A 13,499-nucleotide genomic window follows, 5' to 3' on the forward strand; every position below is an offset into this window, starting at 1 on the left:
AGCCCTAGACAGCTTCCCTTCTTCCTCTTTGCTCCTTCATTGGCTCCCTGCCGCACCACGTGACGCGTCGCCGCTTGGGATCCCGATCCTTGTGTATCCCTTGCTGGCTGACGCGTTGCAGTGCGCAGCGAGCCTTGCAGGGAGGGGGGACTGGGGCCGGCTCGGGAGGAACTCATGTCCGGTGAGTGACGCGCACGCGGCCGCGCACGCTGTCGGAAGCAGCGGGACCCCGGCCTAAAGGACCAGATGTGGCTACCAAATTGTTATACACCGCTATCTTCTTTTTACCGGTCTCAACAAGACAGGTTTCTTATATCTGGCACAGCTCGTTAGTAAAAGGTGTGTACACAGACCTGATAGAGCTATAACTATTATAACTCCTATTGCCCTATATAACTGCAGCTTATACCTCTTGCGTCAGGGATACACACCTTTGAGGATAAAGCCGGAGTCGCCGATAGTTTTGTTCTGTGTCTTCCACACGTGGTACAGCTGGTAGAAAGTTGCCACATAAAAGTCATTGAGCACTGTGACCACCTGCTGTCTGCGGTTAAACTCCCTGCGCAGTGAGAGGAGCGGGGAGGAGGCGGTCAGTATTGAGATCACAGTGAAAGGCACAGCGACACACACAATTAGACAACACACACAAACAGCGCACAGACACACACACAGACAGCACTCACCAGGACAGATGCTCCTCTCTCAGCCCTGTCATAATCACCTGGACAGACACTCCTCTCTCAGCCCTGTCACAATCACCTGGACAGACACTCCTCTCTCTCACTGTAACACTCACCTAGGCAGACGCTCCTCTCTCTGCCCTGTCACACTCACCTGGACAGACACTCCTCTCTCTCAGCACTGTCACACTCACGTAGACAGGCGCTCCTCTCTCAGCCCTGTCACACTCACCTGGACAGACACTCCTCTCAGCACTGTCACACTCACCTGGACAGGCGCTCCTCTCTCAGCCGTCACACTCACCTGGACACACCTCTCTCAGCACTGTCACACTCACCTGGACAGACACTCCTCTCTCAGCCGTCACACTCACCTGGACACACCTCTCTCAGCACTGTCACACTCACCTGGACAGGCGCTCCTCTCTCAGCACTGTCACACTCACCTGGACAGAAGCTCCTGTCTCAGCCCTGTCACACTCGCCTGTATAAACGCTCCTCTCTCAGCCCTATCACACTCACCTGGACAGACGCTCCTCTCTCTGCCCTGTCACACTCACCTGGACAGACGCTCCTCTCTCAGCCGTGTCACACTAACCTGGACAGACGCTCCTCTCTCTGACATGTCACACTCACCTGGACAGACGCTTCTCTTTCAGCCCTGTCATACTCACCTGGGCAGATGCTCCTCTCTTACACCTGTCACACTCACCTGGACAGACGCTCCTCTCTTAGAGCTTGGATACAAATCCTGGTGATGTTAATGGACATGATGCAGAAAGGGAAATTCTGCAAAAAGAGAAGGAAGAGGACACACAGTTACACCCAGGACCTCCAGTAGCATGGCAGTGACACTGTGTTTGGGCAAGCTTATCACAGTTTCATTCAAATTGGGGTTTTAGTTACATAATAAAAGTTAAAGATATGCAGGCTTTCATGGAGAATAATAGGAATAGGGAGGGGTTGATAATGAGGAAACGGTTGATCTAGATGAGACAAGTCTGATATAAGTGTTTCAGTAATAACATTATCTGTGTCAAGTATAAGGGCAGTTCTATAGAGGGCGCGCGGCAGTTATAGATGGCTGAGGTTAGTCAGCCTTTCTATAATAGGACCGCGCGCACAGCAGTGAGTGTGCATCCGGCCGACAGCGGGGAAGACGGGGAAAATAAAGATTTTGCACCGCTACCGCCACTGAAATGTGTGTGTGTGTGTGTGTGTGTGTGTGTGTGTGTGTGTGTGTGTGTGTGTGTGTGTGTGTGTGTGTGTGTGTGTGTATGTGTATGTGTCTGCACAATGTTAATAAATATTTTATTTTACCAATGTGTTTTTTTTTTAAATAAATAATAAATTACACATACATACACACAAACACACAGTACCTTCTCACAGCTCACAACATACACACAAAAAGTGTGGCACGTGCATTCGCACAGGCATGCGCGCACGGCCGCACACACTATATTACAAGTCTTATTGTGTAAGCATTAGATACACATTTCTTACTATATATTTTACTATATATTTCTAAAAGGATTGTATGTATGTATGTATGTTTGTATGTATGTATGTATGTATGTATGTATGTATGTATGTATGTATGTATGTATGTTTCCCTGGTGTGTTCCCTGTCCCTAGCGGCAATCTCATTGGTCCCTTGGCCCGCCCGCGCCCGCACACCTCTCATTGGCCTCACACACTCACCGCCCGCGCCCGCACACCTCTCATTGGCCTCACACACTCACACCACTGCTTCAGGCCCCCTTGGCCCGCCCCCGCACACCTCTCATTGGCCTCACACACTCACACCACTGCTTCAGGCCCCCTTGCAGCTCACCTTCCCACCTCCCGGTGGCCGTCACTCTCCCCCGTCACCCGGACCGCAGCTCACCTTCCCCCACCCCGGACAGGCCCCGCACCTTCCCCCCTCCTGGTGGCCGTCACTCTCCCCCGTCACACGGACAGGCCCTGCACCTTCCCTGCTGCACGTTTCCCGGCGGCTCGCGCTCACAGGTGCAGAGAGGGCGCGTGCGCAGCGCTCCCTGGACGGGAGGAGGGAGAGCAGAGAACCCCCCGTCACCCGGACCGCAGCTCACCTTCCCCCCCCCCGGACAGGCCCCGCACCTTCCCCCCTCCCGGTGGCCGTCACTCTCCCCCGTCACACGGACAGGCCCTGCACCTTCCCTGCTGCAGGTTTCCCGGCGGCTCGCGCTCACAGGTGCAGAGAGGGGGCGCGTGCGCAGCGCTCCCCGGACGGGAGGAGGGAGAGCAGAGAAGGGCCAGGCGCGCGACAATCGGAGGAGCGCGGGAGAGAGGAGCGGTGCTGTGAGTCCTGGCAGAGGCGAGGGGCCTTTGTGTGTGTGTGGGGGAGGGGGGGACAGTGTGTGTGTGGGGGAGGGGGGGGGACAGTGTGTGTGTGTGTGTGAGGGGGGGGACAGTGTGTGGGGGAGGGGGGACAGTGTGTGTGTGTGAGGGGGGGAACAGTGTGTGTGTGTGGGGGGGGACAGTGTGTGGAGGGGAGAGGGGGGGACAGTGTGTGTGGGACACTGTGTGTGTGTGTGTGTGTGTGGGGTGGAGGGACAGTGTGTGTGGGGGGGGAGAGGGGGACAGTGTGTGTGTGGGGGGGGGGACAGTGTGTGTGGGGGAGGGACAGTGTGTGTGGGGGGGGACAGTGTGTGTGTGGGGGGGGACAGTGTGTGTGGGGGAGGGGGGACAGTGTGTGTGTGGGGGAGGGGGGGACAGTGTGTGTGTGGGGGAGGGGGAGGCAGTGTGTGTGTGGGGGAGGGGGGAGGCAGTGTGTGTGTGTGGGGGGGGGACAGTGTGTGTGTGTGTGTGAGGGGGGGGACAGTGTGGGGCGGGGGGCAGTGTGACTCACGGGCAACGCCGGGTCTCTCAGCTAGTCCAGCTATAATACATAGCAGTATATAGAAGATTGCAAACAGGATACTAAGTTCACTTCTATTGATTTACCGAAATATATATCATAATACAGGGATATAGAAGACCAATTGAACTATCTGAGTTCCCAAATAGAACGCACGCTTGTCTCCATTTTTATTTTATTTTTATGTTCTCGTCGTTACAAACATATAGACCCACATGTATATTTTTTAGATATATTGATTAATGAAACGTTTTTACACTGCTGAGGGTGTACACTAGTGCAGCAACAACGGGATTCTTTCTTTCCTAAGTAAATAGGCACCATGTCTGCTTTACGCCAATCTTGTGGTACTGAGACTGTGGAAATGTCCTTGAATATTAAATGTAATTGTTTGGCTATTACTGAACTTAACTCCTTAAGAACTCTTGGATGTATGCCATAGGGGCCAGGTGCCTTTTTTACTTAAATTTTATTAAGCAGCCTATGAAATTCTTCCTCAGTTAACCAATTGTTTGTTAATATAGAGGTTGTGGCTTCCTCCTGTGGCACTATTATTGCAATTGACTCTTAGGCTGCACTTATAGTGCCTTGCGAAGGCGACGCGACGTCGCTCCAAAACAAATCAATTGACTCCGTCGCCGGCGCTTATAGTAAGCGCGACGGCGACAGAATGACGTCGCGTCTGAAAATTTGGAAACTGGTTCTATTTGATTTTTTAGAGACAGTCGCCACATGTGACTGTCTCTAAACCAATCAGAGACCGCGGCCCGCCCCCTTTGGTGACGTCGCTGGCGACAGTCGCTTCAAATCAAATTACAACTTTCGCTGGTGGTGACGGGTGACATCATTGGTCGCGTCGCCAGCACTATAAGCGCGGCCTTTCCCTGGTAAATACAGAGGCAAAGAATGTGTTTAATACCTCTGCTTTTATCCTTATCTCCAATAATTTGCCTGCCCATCTCACACTGAAAAGGTCCTATATTTTATTTTCAACTTTTTTTTGCTATTAAGGCACTTAAATAACTTTTTAGGGTTGATCTTATTTTCTATTGCAATCCTTTTTTCATTTAGATTTTTTGCTAATTTGATTGCCCTTTTACAACCTTTGCTACATTCCTTATAATTCTGATACGATGCCTCTATACCTTTTAACTTCAAAAATCTAAACGCCTGCTTCTTCTTTTCCATTTCCTCCCCTACTTGTTTATTTAGCAACATTGGTTTAGACTTATTTCTTTTATATTTATTACCAAAGGATATACACTGAAAAGTGTGCTTTTTTAACAATGTTTTAAAGACTGACCATTTATCTTCTACATTTTTCCCTGCAAAAACATCATGTGAAATTATTCCTCAGTTTATTAAAATCTACCTTTCTAAAATGTTAAGTCTTTGTTGAACCCATATATGTTTTTTGATCATTTATTTCAAATGAGTCTATGTTAGGATCAAATGCTCCCGGACTTGAATATTTGTTATAATTTCTACATTGTTTGATATTACCAAATCTAGTATTTCCCCTCTCCTGGATGGTTCCTCAATAATTTGGGTCATATAATTGTCTTTAAGCACCCCCAAAAACCTGTTTCCTTTAGTTGTAATGCTAATCTCATTGCCCCAGTCTATGTCCAGATAATTAAAATCACCTATAATGCAAACATGACCCAGTTTTGATGCCTTCTCCATTTGCACAAGTATTTTAGCTTCCTCATCTCACAGATATTTGGTGGTTTATAGCATATCCCTACAAACATTTTCTTTATACTTTTACCTCCACTGCTAATTTCTATCCACAAGGTCTCTACATTTTCATAATTCCCTTCATAAAAATCTTCCCTTATAATAGGTTTTAGATCTGGTTTAACATATAAACATACTCCACCTCCTCTTCTATTTGCTCGATCCTTTGGAAAAGGGGAATAACCCTTTAAATTAACTGCCCAGTCCTGAGTTTCATCCCACCATGTTTCAGTAATGCCTATTATATCATACTGCTCCCTTTTAGCTATTAATTAAAGCTCACCCATTTTATCTGTCAGGCTTTTTGCATTAGCAAGCATGCATTTAAGGATTGTTCCAGTCTGTACTATTATTTTATCTGCTTCCTTTCTATGCCAATTGGATTTAGTCTTTAGAGTTTTCTAGTATTATCTGTATTTAATATGGGTGTCACCCTGCTTGCCAAACTACCACTTGCCCCCATTCTGCCTCCATGACCCCTTGCTATTTCCCAGCCCTATCTATTCTATTTAGTTCATTTCTGCTTCTCATTCCTCCTTCCTCCATCCTAGTTAAAAATCTCTCCAACCTTTATAACATTCTCCCCCCTAGCACAGACGATTTCTCTTCATTGAGGTGCAAATAGCACCTCTCAGAAAAGTAGTGCCCTAAAAACCCCAAACCCTCCTTCTTACACCACTTTTGTAGCCATGCATTAACCTCCCTAATCTCCGACTGTCTCCCTGGGGTGGCATGGCACTGGTAGTATTTCAGAAAATACTACCTTGGAGATCCTTGCCTTAAGCTTGCTGCCTAGATCCCTGATATAATTATTCAGGACCCTCCGTTTACCAAGACCGCTGGGTCAGTAGCAGCCCCTTCCAACAATCCGTCTACCTGATCCACAATGTGCCAAACCCGAGCACTGCGAGACAACAAACAGTTCGGTTCATGCGGTCATGGCAACAGATTGCCCTCTCTTACCTTCCTAACAATGGAGTCTCCTACCACCACAATCTTTCTTGGTCTCTGAGTATCCCGTCCCCTCTGTGCTGGAGGAACTATCCCCTTGCTGCAAGAGGAATCTCCCCCAGCCTTGCCATTTCTTCCCTGATACACCCAATATCTTCACTCAATATGGCAACTCTATTGGGATGGGTCAGCTCAGAACTGGCCTGCCTCTTCCTCTTGCCCCTGCTTCCCCTTCTAAGGCTGCGTCCAGGGTGGCGTTGAGCTGGTGCGGGCGCTCACGCTGGCCACGATGAGACACATTGCAACAATGTGTGTGGCCTGCGTGATCCCCCCCCCCTGCGCGTGCCCGTGAGCTGCAGTCGGAGCTCAGTTTCAGGAGATTCAAAATTTTGACACTGCCGCTCCGACATTTGAGCACATGACCAAATGTACCCAATCAGAGGTCAGCAAGCAAAACCAATGCAATACAAGCATTGGGAGCTTGTATTGCATTGCATTGGTTGCTGTCCTCTGACATGAAACAGGGGGGGGGGGGGCGGCACATGAAACGGGGGGGACACACGAAACGGGGGGGCACATGAAACGGGGGGAGGGGGGCACACGAAACAGGGGGGAGGGGGGCACACGAAACGGGGGGGCACACGAAACGGGGGGGCACACGAAACGGGGGGGGGCAGAGAGCACAGGGGTGAGAGAGAGCGCAGGGGGGGGAGAGAGCGCGGGGGGGGGAGAGAGCGCGGGGGGGGGAGAGAGCGCAGGGGGGGAGAGAGCGCAGGGGGGGAGAGAGCGCAGGGGGGGAGAGAGCGCAGGGGGGGAGAGAGCGCAAGGGGAGGGAGAGAGAGAGCAAGGGGGGAGAGAGAGAGCGCAGGGGGTGGGAGGGATAGAGCGCAGGGGGTGAGAGGGAGAGAGCGCAGGGGGTGAGAGGGAGAGAGCGCAGGGGGTGAGAGGGAGAGAGCGCAGGGGGGGCAGGAGAGAGAGCGCAGGGGGGGCAGGAGAGAGCGTAGGGGGGCAGGAGAGAGCGCAGGGGGGGGGCAGGAGAGAGAGCGCAGGGGGGGGGCAGGAGAGAGCGCAGGGGGGGCAGGAGAGAGAGCGCAGGGGGGGGCAGGAGAGCGCAGGAAGGGAGGGGGTGGGAGAGAGGGAGGGGGGAGAGGGGGTGGGGGGGAGAAAGGGGGGGACGGGGGAGAGAGTGGGGGGCAGGGAGAAAGCAGGGGGGAGAGAGAGGGGATATATATCCATCTATATATATATACTAGCTGAGAGACCCGGCGTTGCCCGGGATGTAAATGCGTAATAGGTAGTATTATTTATAAATCGTGGAACAATAGGTGAGTATTTGTTGGGGGGGGGGGAGAAAGGGGAGCGGGGGGGGGGGGGGAGAAAGGGGAGCGGGGGGGGGGGGAGAAAGGGGAGCGGGGGGGGAGAAAGGGGAGCGGGGGGGGGGGGAGAAAGGGGAGCGGGGGGGGGGGAGAAAGGGGAGTGGGGGGGGGGGAGAAAGGGGAGCGGGGGGAGAAAGGGGAGCGGGGGGGGGGGAGAAAGGGGAGCGGGGGGGGGGGAGAAAGGGGAGCGGGGGGGGGGGGAGAAAGGGGAGCGGGGGGGGGAGAAAGGGGAGCGGGGGGGGAGAAAGGGGAGCGGGGGGGGGGGAGAAAGGGGAGCGGGGAGATAGGGGAGCGGGGGGGGGAGAAAGGGGAGCGGGGGGGGAGAAAGGGGAGCGGGGGGGGGGAGAAAGGGGAGCGGGGGGGGAGAAAGGGGAGCGGGGGGGGGAGAAAGGGGAGCGGGGGGGGGGAGAAAGGGGAGCGGGGGGGGGGAAGAAAGGGGAGCGGGGGGGGGGAAGAAAGGGGAGCGGGGGGGGGGGGAGAAAGGGGAGCGGGGGGGGGAGAAAGGGGAGCGGGGGGGGGGAGAAAGGGGAGCGGGGGGGGGAGAAAGGGGAGCGGGGGGGGGGGAGAAAGGGGAGCGGGGGGGGGGAGAAAGGGGAGCGGGGGGGGGGAGAAAGGGGAGCGGGGGGGGGAGAAAGGGGAGCGGGGGGGGGAGAAAGGGGAGCGGGGGGGGGAGAAAGGGGAGCGGGGGGGGGAGAAAGGGGAGCGGGGGGGGAGAAAGGGGAGCGGGGGGGGAGAAAGGGGAGCGGGGGAGAAAGGGGAGCGGGGGGGGGGGGAGAAAGGGGAGCGGGGGGGGGGGAGAAAGGGGAGCGGGGGGGGGGAGAAAGGGGAGCGGGGGGGGGAGAAAGGGGAGCGGGGGGGGGGAGAAAGGGGAGCGGGGGGGGGGGGAGAAAGGGGAGCGGGGGGGGGGGGAGAAAGGGGAGCGGGGGGGGGGGGAGAAAGGGGAGCGGGGGGGGGGGAGAAAGGGGAGCGGGGGGGGGGGGAGAAAGGGGAGCGGGGGGGGGAGAAAGGGGAGCGGGGGGGGGAGAAAGGGGAGCGGGGGGGGGAGAAAGGGGAGCGGGGGGGGAGAAAGGGGAGCGGGGGGGGGGAGAAAGGGGAGCGGGGGGGGGAGAAAGGGGAGCGGGGGGGGGGAGAAAGGGGAGCGGGGGGGGGAGAAAGGGGAGCGGGGGGGCAGAAAGGGGAGCGGGGGGGCAGAAAGGGGAGCGGTAGGGGGGGAGAAAGGGGTGCGGTGGGGGGGGGGAGAAAGGGGTGCGGTGGGGGGGGGAGAAAGGGGTGCGGTGGGGGGGGGAGAAAGGGGAGCGGTGGGGGGGGGAGAAAGGGGAGCGGTGGGGGGGGGAGAAAGGGCAGCGGGGGGGAGAAAGGGGAGCGGGGGGGGGAGAAAGGGGAGCGGGGGGGGGGAGAAAGGGGAGCGGGGGGGGGGAGAAAGGGGAGCGGGGGGGGAGAAAGGGGAGCGGGGGGGGGGAGAAAGGGGAGCGGGGGGGGGAGAAAGGGGAGCGGGGGGGGGGAGAAAGGGGAGCGGGGGGGGGAGAAAGGGGAGCGGGGGGGGGAGAAAGGGGAGCGGGGGGGGGAGAAAGGGGAGCGGGGGGGGGGAGAAAGGGGAGCGGGGGGGGGGAGAAAGGGGAGCGGGGGGGGCAGAAAGGGGAGCGGGGGGGCAGAAAGGGGAGCGGGGGGGGCAGAAAGGGGAGCGGTAGGGGGGGAGAAAGGGGTGCGGTGGGGGGGGGAGAAAGGGGTGCGGTGGGGGGGGGAGAAAGGGGTGCGGTGGGGGGGGGGAGAAAGGGGAGCGGTGGGGGGGGGGAGAAAGGGGAGCGGTGGGGGGGGGAGAAAGGGCAGCGGGGGGGGGGAGAAAGGGGAGCGGGGGGGGGAGAAAGGGGAGCGGGGGGGGGGAGAAAGGGGAGCGGGGGGGGGGAGAAAGGGGAGCGGGGGGGGGGGAGAAAGGGGAGTGGGGGGGGGGGAGAAAGGGGAGCGGGGGGAGAAAGGGGAGCGGGGGGGGGGGGGAGAAAGGGGAGCGGGGGGGGGGGAGAAAGGGGAGCGGGGGGGGGGGGAGAAAGGGGAGCGGGGGGGGGAGAAAGGGGAGCGGGGGGGGGGAGAAAGGGGAGCGGGGGGGGGGAGAAAGGGGAGCGGGGAGATAGGGGAGCGGGGGGGGGAGAAAGGGGAGCGGGGGGGGAGAAAGGGGAGCGGGGGGGGGAGAAAGGGGAGCGGGGGGGGGAGAAAGGGGAGCGGGGGGGGGAGAAAGGGGAGCGGGGGGGGGGGAGAAAGGGGAGCGGGGGGGGGGGAAGAAAGGGGAGCGGGGGGGGGAAGAAAGGGGAGCGGGGGGGGGGGGGAGAAAGGGGAGCGGGGGGGGGAGAAAGGGGAGCGGGGGGGGGGAGAAAGGGGAGCGGGGGGGGGGAGAAAGGGGAGCGGGGGGGGGGAGAAAGGGGAGCGGGGGGGGGGAGAAAGGGGAGCGGGGGGGGGGAGAAAGGGGAGCGGGGGGGGGAGAAAGGGGAGCGGGGGGGGGGAGAAAGGGGAGCGGGGGGGGGGAGAAAGGGGAGCGGGGGGGGAGAAAGGGGAGCGGGGGGGGAGAAAGGGGAGCGGGGGGGGAGAAAGGGGAGCGGGGGAGAAAGAGGAGCGGGGGGGGGGGGAGAAAGGGGAGCGGGGGGGGGGGGAGAAAGGGGAGCGGGGGGGGGGGAGAAAGGGGAGCGGGGGGGGGAGAAAGGGGAGCGGGGGGGGGAGAAAGGGGAGCGGGGGGGGGGAGAAAGGGGAGCGGGGGGGGGGGGAGAAAGGGGAGCGGGGGGGGGGGGAGAAAGGGGAGCGGGGGGGGGGGGAGAAAGGGGAGCGGGGGGGGGGAGAAAGGGGAGCGGGGGGGGGGGGAGAAAGGGGAGCGGGGGGGGGAGAAAGGGGAGCGGGGGGGGGAGAAAGGGGAGCGGGGGGGGGAGAAAGGGGAGCGGGGGGGGGGAGAAAGGGGAGCGGGGGGGGGGAGAAAGGGGAGCGGGGGGGGAGAAAGGGGAGCGGGGGGGGGGAGAAAGGGGAGCGGGGGGGGGAGAAAGGGGAGCGGGGGGGCAGAAAGGGGAGCGGGGGGGCAGAAAGGGGAGCGGTAGGGGGGGAGAAAGGGGTGCGGTGGGGGGGGAGAAAGGGGTGCGGTGGGGGGGGGAGAAAGGGGTGCGGTGGGGGGGGGAGAAAGGGGAGCGGTGGGGGGGGGAGAAAGGGGAGCGGTGGGGGGGGGAGAAAGGGCAGCGGGGGGGAGAAAGGGGAGCGGGGGGGGGGGGGAGAAAGGGGAGCGGGGGGGGGGGAGAAAGGGGAGCGGGGGGGGGAGAAAGGGGAGCGGGGGGGGAGAAAGGGGAGCGGGGGGGAGAAAGGGGAGCGGGGGGGGGAGAAAGGGGAGCGGGGGGGGGGAGAAAGGGGAGCGGGGGGGGGAGAAAGGGGAGCGGGGGGGGGAGAAAGGGGAGCGGGGGGGGAGAAAGGGGAGCGGGGGGGGGGAGAAAGGGGAGCGGGGGGGGGGAGAAAGGGGAGCGGGGGGGGCAGAAAGGGGAGCGGGGGGGGCAGAAAGGGGAGCGGGGGGGGCAGAAAGGGGAGCGGTAGGGGGGGAGAAAGGGGTGCGGTGGGGGGGGGAGAAAGGGGTGCGGTGGGGGGGGAGAAAGGGGTGCGGTGGGGGGGGGAGAAAGGGGAGCGGTGGGGGGGGGAGAAAGGGGAGCGGTGGGGGGGGGAGAAAGGGCAGCGGGGGGGGGAGAAAGGGGAGCGGGGGGGGGAGAAAGGGGAGCGGGGGGGGGGGAGAAAGGGGAGCGGGGGGGGGGGAGAAAGGGGAGCGGGGGGGGGGAGAAAGGGGAGCGGGGGGGGGGAGAAAGGGGAGCGGGGGGGGGGGAGAAAGGGGAGCGGGGGGGGAGAAAGGGGAGCGGGGGGGGGGAGAAAGGGGAGCGGGGGGGGAGAAAGGGGAGCGGGGGGGGGGAGAAAGGGGAGCGGGGGGGGGAGAAAGGGGAGCGGGGGGGGGGAGAAAGGGGAGCGGGGGGGGAGAAAGGGGAGCGGGGGGGAGAAAGGGGAGCGGGGGGGGGAGAAAGGGGAGCGGGGGGGGGAGAAAGGGGAGCGGGGGGGGGGGAGAAAGGGGAGCGGGGGGGGGGAGAAAGGGGAGCGGGGGGGGGAGAAAGGGGAGCGGGGGGGGGAGAAAGGGGAGCGGGGGGGGGAGAAAGGGGAGCGGGGGGGGAGAAAGGGGAGCGGGGGGGGGAGAAAGGGGAGCGGGGGGGGGGAGAAAGGGGAGCGGGGGGGGGGAGAAAGGGGAGCGGGGGGGGGGGAGAAAGGGGAGCGGGGGGGGGGGAGAAAGGGGAGCGGGGGGGGGGAGAAAGGGGAGCGGGGGGGGGGGGAGAAAGGGGAGCGGGGGGGGGGAGAAAGGGGAGCGGGGGGGGAGAAAGGGGAGCGGGGGGGGGGAGAAAGGGGAGCGGGGGGGGAGAAAGGGGAGCGGGGGGGGGAGAAAGGGGAGCGGGGGGGGAGAAAGGGGAGCGGGGGGGGAGAAAGGGGAGCGGGGGGGAGAAAGGGGAGCGGGGGGGGAGAAAGGGGAGCGGGGGGGAGGGGGAGAAAGGGGAGCGGGGGGGAGGGGGAGAAAGGGGAGCGGGGGGGAGGGGGAGAAAGGGGAGCGGGGGGGAGGGGAGAAAGGGGAGCGGGGGGGAGGGGGAGAAAGGGGAGCGGGGGGGAGGGGGAGAAAGGGGTGCGGTGGGGGGGGGAGAAAGGGGAGCGGTGGGGGGGGAGAAAGGGCAGTGGGGGGGGGAGAAAGGGGAGCGGGGGGGGAGAAAGGGGAGCGGGGGGGAGAAAGGGGAGCGGTGGGGGGGGGAGAAAGGGCAGCGGGGGGGGGGAGAAAGGGGAGCGGGGGGGGAGAAAGGGGAGCGGGGGGGGAGAAAGGGGAGCGGGGGGGGAGAAAGGGGAGCGGGGGGGAGGGGGAGAAAGGGGCGCGGGGAGGAGAAAGGGGAGCGGGGGGGTGGAGAAAGGGGAGCGGGGGGGGGGGGGAGAAAGGGGAGCGGGGGGGGGGGGAGAAAGGGGAGCGGGGGGGGGAGAAAGGGGAGCGGGGGGGGGGGAGAAAGGGGAGCGGGGGGGGGAGAAAGGGGAGCGGGGGGGGAGAAAGGGGAGCGGGGGAGAAAGGGGGGGGAGCGGGGGGGGGGAGAAAGGGGAGCGGGGGGGGGGGAGAAAGGGGAGCGGGGGGGGGGGAGAAAGGGGAGCGGGGGGGGGGGGAGAAAGGGGAGCGGGGGGGGGGGGGAGAAAGGGGAGCGGGGGGGGGGGGAGAAAGGGGAGCGGGGGGGGGGGGAGAAAGGGGAGCGGGGGGGGGGGAGAAAGGGGAGCGGGGGGGGGGGGAGAAAGGGGAGCGGGGGGGGAGAAAGGGGAGCGGGGGGGGGAGAAAGGGGAGCGGGGGGGGGAGAAAGGGGAGCGGGGGGGGGAGAAAGGGGAGCGGGGGGGGGAGAAAGGGGAGCGGGGGGGGGAGAAAGGGGAGCGGGGGGGGGAGAAAGGGGAGCGGGGGGGGAGAAAGGGGAGCGGGGGGGCAGAAAGGGGAGCGGGGGGGCAGAAAGGGGAGCGGTAGGGGGGGAGAAAGGGGTGCGGTGGGGGGGGGAGAAAGGGGTGCGGTGGGGGGGGGAGAAAGGGGTGCGGTGGGGGGGGAGAAAGGGGAGCGGTGGGGGGGGGAGAAAGGGGAGCGGTGGGGGGGGGAGAAAGGGCAGCGGGGGGGGAGAAAGGGGAGCGGGGGGGGGAGAAAGGGGAGCGGGGGGGGGGAGAAAGGGGAGCGGGGGGGGGGAGAAAGGGGAGCGGGGGGGGGAGAAAGGGGAGCGGGGGGGGAGAAAGGGGAGCGGGGGGGGGAGAAAGGGGAGCGGGGGGGGGAGAAAGGGAGCGGGGGGGGGAGAAAGGGGAGCGGGGGGGGGAGAAAGG

The 13,499-nt window shown here is 62.0% G+C and overlaps 1 protein-coding gene across 1 annotated transcript in view; it reads right to left on the bottom strand.

The window, feature by feature from the left end:
• AEBP1 (AE binding protein 1) overlaps positions 1 to 1,222 on the bottom strand; it is a 99,387-nt gene extending 98,165 nt beyond the window's left edge. Inside the window, exons 1-2 of the mRNA XM_075601729.1 lie at positions 1,203 to 1,222; positions 432 to 559 (exon numbers count right to left, since the gene is read on the bottom strand). The gene's annotated coding sequence lies outside the window, so the exon portion shown is untranslated. The remainder of the gene's footprint in view (positions 1 to 431; positions 560 to 1,202) is intronic.
• Positions 1,223 to 13,499: the final 12,277 nt, after the last annotated feature.

Source organism: Ascaphus truei, chromosome 5 (genome assembly GCF_040206685.1).
Source record: "Ascaphus truei isolate aAscTru1 chromosome 5, aAscTru1.hap1, whole genome shotgun sequence".
Classification (NCBI taxonomy): Eukaryota; Metazoa; Chordata; class Amphibia; order Anura; family Ascaphidae; genus Ascaphus; species Ascaphus truei.